Genomic DNA, 5572 nt, shown 5'->3' with positions numbered 1-5572 from the left:
TTTATTTATTTATTTATTTATTTATTTATTATTTATTTATTTATTTATTTACAGTACCTTACAGGCCTTCAAGAAGGCATTGAATAAGGGGGGATGTACATAGTCATATAAGCATAAAAAAGGCATTAGTAAACAAGAGAAATATCCGAACAGCGTAAATATATCAGAAATAATTATAACACAAAAATAAACAGCAACAGCCAGAAAAACACAGGCAGCAAAAATAAATAGAAATAGCCGACCGAAAAAACGCAGGAAGCAAAATGTGATATTACGGTGATCACACCACATGGCATTAGTGCCACTAAGATCACGTCTACATAATCCAAATGATCACTTGAAATGTTTAATAAGCACGCAGAAGAATTCAGGCGAAACAAGAAAGCAAAAATGTGTTATACGGCTGAAGCGTCAAAAAAATGCTCGAATTTAAGATCACGAAATATACTGTGTTTTGAGTGGGAGGCAACGTCATCTGGGAGAGCATTCCATATACGTATCGCACGAGGCAAAGCTGAAAAACTGAATGCGTATGTATTGTCATAAATTCGGGTGTAACTAAAGGTATTATGTAGCTGTTGTGACGTTGAGGAAGCTTTTTCCAGGTTTGGTAATGACAGACCAGCCGCGTGAATGAATGTATGAAACAATAATAGCTAAGCGATGTCACGGCGAGTAGATAGTGGTTGCAAAGAGAGCTCGAGCTTTATTTTGGTTACACTTGACATATTGCTGTAGTTGCTTGTAATAAAACAGCTCGATCTATTCTGGATGCCTTCTAGGAGGTCGACGAGATATTTTTTATGTGTATTCCATCAGGAAGAGGCATACTCAATTTGCGGTCGCACTAGAGTTAAATAAGCTAGTTTTCGTAGTGGGGAAGGCGCAGCTCTTAAGTTTCGACCTAGAAATCCTAATGACCTGGAAGCGTTAGCTGATATCGAAGTGATGTGACTAGTCCACGAGAGATTATGCGTGAGAAAGACACCTAAGTACTTGTATTCTTTGGTGTAGTCAATTATGTTAGTATCAAAATGATATATCACATATCTAATTGCTCAATACCACAATGGTGAACATCAAGGCATTCTATTTAAGCAGCTATGTACCTAATGCACCCCTCAGAGCTTCTCCGCAATAGTTTTTTCTGGAGTGACTTTCAGAGCTGCTGTTTTATGAGATCTACTGAATGTCATGGACTTCTATCAAAACTTCTTTGACATTCAGGTAAAGGAATAAGTGATTGGCATTATAGTCTAGTGAGGAAGTCACTGATCTGACATTTTTCAATAGTCAAAAACTTCTGCATAAACAGTGTCATGTGCATCAGTGCCTCATTGTAATGCATTTACCATTTTGACACAGCGCTTACATACCAAAGTATTCGGTTAAAATTTTTAGTTTCCCTATCAATGATCACTAAATGTGCTATGAATTTCAGTCTCACCAACCTGCATGCACAATTTCATGAATTTGACAACGTTTTTAACCATTCGGCTTATTACTAGTCCTACTACCTCCTGATAAGGCACGTGTTTAATTCCCTAAGCAAACAGTTTAATCCATTGCATGGAGCTATTTGCATGGATTAGTATAATGAAAGAACGCCAACATTATACTAATCCATGAGAAGGGAGATGTTAAAGAATTGAAGAATTATAGACCCATCAGCTTGCTTTCAGTACTGTATAAAATATTCACCAAGGTGATTTCCAATAGAATCAGGGCAACACCTGACTTCAGCCAACCAAGAGAACAGGCTGGCTTCAGGAAGGGATATTTTACGCTGGGTCATATCCATGTCGTCAATAAGATAATCGAGAAATGTGTGAAGTACAATCAACCTCTCTATACGGGCTTTCATAGATTATGAAAAGGCAGTTGATTCAGTAGAGGTACCAGCAGTCATAGAGGCATTCCATAATCAAGGAGTACAGGAGGCATACATCAATATCTTCGCAAACATCTACAAGGATTCCAGAGCTACCTTGGTTCTCCACAAGAAAAGTAGAAAGTTACCTATCAAGAAGGCAAGGAGACACAATCCCTCCATTGCTATTCATTACATGCTTAGAAGTATTCAAGCTCTTAGACTGGGAAGTCTTAGGAGTGAGGAACAATGGCGAATATCTCAGCAGCCTTCGATTTGCAGAAGACATTGAACTATTCAGTAACAATGGGGACGAATTACAACAAATGATTGAGGTCCTTAACCGAGAAAGTGTAAGTGGGGTTGAATATTAATATGCAGAAGACAAAGATAATGTTCAATAGCCTGGCAAGGGAACAAGAATTCATGATCACCAGTCAGCCTCTAGAGTCTGCAAAAGAGTAGGTTTATCTAGGTCAATTACTCACAGGGGACCCTGATCATCAGCAAGAAATTTATAGAATAAAATTGGGCTGGAGCGCATAGCGCAGACATTACCAAATCCTGACTGGGAGATTACCACGGTCGTTGAAAAGAAAAGTATAGAATCATTGCATTCTACAGGTGCTAACATATGGGGCAGAAACTTGGAGGATAACAAAGAAGCTCGAGAACAAGTTATGGACCACACAAAGAGTAATGGAACGAAAAATGTTAGGCCTAATGTTAAGAGACAGGAAGAGAGCGGTGTAGATCAGAGAACAAACAGGGATAGCCGATATTTTAGTTGACATTAAGCGGAAAAAGTGGAGCTGGGCAGGCCATGTAATGCGTAGAATGGATAGCCGGTGGACCATTAGAGTTACAGAATGGATACCAAGAGAAGGGAAGTGCAGTCGAGGATGGCAGAAAACTAGGTGGGCTGATGAAGTTAGGACATTTGCAGGCGTAAGTTGGAATCAGCTAGCGCAAGACAGGGGTAATTGGAGATCGCAAGGAGAGGCCTTCATCCTGCAGTGGACATAAATATAGGCTGATGTAATGATTTTCTTCATGATATAATCTAACACTCTATAGTTCACTCCCATTATTGTCCGGTATGACAAAAAATTTTATGCGCTAGTTCATGTCATCCATTTTCACCAAAACACACACTGTATGCCTTTTAGCACTGCATTACAATGCATAAATGTGGAAACAGCCATTGATATTATAAAAAGGTATTCAAATATTAGGGCCAGTTGTCTAGTGGTTCTAGAGTCACAGTGACAAGCACACTTTGATTAGTTAGTCGCTGTAAGTAGTAAAGCAATATAATGTTGCCCCTTTCCTGCAACAGCCTCAAATGTGAGGCTAGCAGTATGTTCAAATAAAATAAATAAATATACTTAATGTGCTATTTAAATTAGGATAATGCCAGGTAAACAGTGTATCCTGAAGAAAATATTACAAACCAATTGCTCAATCCAATATTAGGCAATGCTTTGTAATGAGGTAAATATACATAAGTGCAGGTAATTCCTTCAATATTTTCATTGCTGACATATTTTAATTGATACCTCAAGATCCCTCTCTCTTCAATTTGTTTAACTCCTGCAACCACTCACAATGTCTGTGTACCAACCATATCAGGTATGTCCCACAATTCAGCGAGCCAGACTGTATCTCAGGTGTAAGGGACCCATAGAGACAGTGCAACAATTATATTGAAATAGATAATTTAACAAAATTCTTAAACAATGTTCAATTGGGACACACTTTATTAAAAGGCACTTGAATTAAGATAACATTAAACAAATAATTAGCAAGAACAGCCCGCTATATACAATACATTTTAAGGGTACCATCAAAAAGGCACAGGGGAAGGGGGCTAATCAAATCGAGAATGGAAGGAGGGCTTATTGCATGCTCAATTTTATCAGTGCAGAAGTGTGGACATTTTTTGGAGACGCCTCTAAAGTTGCCAGCGCATCTTCAGTTCTCATAAGCCATGTATACATGCGTACGTGACCGCTACACGTTGTAAGAGCTATAAACGTTTTGCCTAATTGAACTGGACATTTCCCAGACTGTGTGACTTACCTCTGTTTGTGTAGTGAGCCTGCACACTAACACACACAGCACCTACTTTTAACATTAAATGTCGTTTATTTTCAATCATACATGAAAACACCCTTTGTACACACCTTTAAAAATACACACACAGCACCTTTAGAATTAAAAGTAGTTTATTTTCAATCAAGCATGAAACACCCAGTGTTCACACCTTTAAAAAATTTATGAATGCGTAGGTGAGTCCTATAACAAAGTTAAAAAACAAAAACAATTAAGCAAGTAATACAAAAACTAAAACAGATTGCTGCTTTGCTATGCCTTAGGAATTTGAAGCCTTCTCAGGTGACTAGAATGAATCAATAATGAACTAGCATGTGCTTCAGTAGGCGTACCCATTGAGGAGACCACTTTTTTTGTGGAGTGTGCGACAAATTTGCATGAAGATGCATCAGCTAAGCATAAAGGACAGGAGCTAGCTATATGTCAACTTCAATCGTAGCACTTTCCTTAAGCGCAGCGTGACAAATATAACAACATGGCACTGACTAGAATAATAACGAGAGTAAAGTGAGCAAGTTGGTTTTCATTGATGTGAAAAATTTTGCGCTAAAAAAGACAAGAACGAAGAGCCCGCAATGTTTTTTTGTACCTTTGTCTGTTTTGGTGCTTAATTACAAGACAAGAATACACAGTGAAATAAATTGTTAGTTTGATATCACAGACTACATGGCTCGCCTACTATATTTTATCACTAATAGGTGACTCCTTTAAATTGATAATCAGTTACCCTATGTTTCAGTGAAGGTATATTGACGTAGCATGATGGGATGAGGGGAGAAAAAAATAATAAGAAGGAAATACCAGGACTCGGTGTTTTAGTATATCAACCTCAACAGGACAGTTTCAGTAGGCCTAGAGTTTGAGAAAGCCCCTTTTCTTGCTGAAGTGGCTAATAAGATTGCACAATGTTTTCACAAAAGCGCGTCAACAGAGCATAAAAAAAGTGCTAGATAATATTGTCCTAATAATAAAATTGTTCGTAAGCACTGCGTGAGAAATGAAACAAAGTATTGTGCATTATTGGAATTCTGTGTCATTGAAAAAGTTTACAATGAGCTATAAATAAAAGGAAATGTTGCATTGATATATCACAGATTACATTGCTTGTGTACCTTCTCAGGTATTCTATCGTGAAAGAACATTGAAAAAAATTTGCATGAACATGAACAGAACCAGAAGATCCTGAGAAGCTTATGCTAGCCCAGCAATGAGAAAATTTGCATATTAAAAAATAAAGACATGAAAGAAAGCTGCATGAAGAACTTAGAGAATGCTCTTCAGTTTGTCGAGGATCTTTAGCAGCTTACTATTAGCCCAGCAACGAGGAAAGCTTTCTTCTCTGCACAACACACTTTGTACAAGTCCCAAAGTTTGGGCAAAGGCAGATGGGTAAGTGATATCTTTTACGTAGTACACTGTCAAGCAAAGTAAAAGGGCCTTCTCGAGCATGCAATCATCCTTCAAGGAGACCAATTCATCTTCAGCACAAAAAATGGCCTTTGTCGATGTGCTCCAAACAATCGTTGGTCCTGGTGACTCATGGACATCTGCAAAATGCTGCGAAAAAAAAGAAGGAGGACGGTACCT

Source organism: Dermacentor silvarum, chromosome 3 (genome assembly GCF_013339745.2).
Source record: "Dermacentor silvarum isolate Dsil-2018 chromosome 3, BIME_Dsil_1.4, whole genome shotgun sequence".
Classification (NCBI taxonomy): domain Eukaryota; kingdom Metazoa; phylum Arthropoda; class Arachnida; order Ixodida; family Ixodidae; genus Dermacentor; species Dermacentor silvarum.
Note: the sequence above shows the minus strand (reverse complement) of the source record.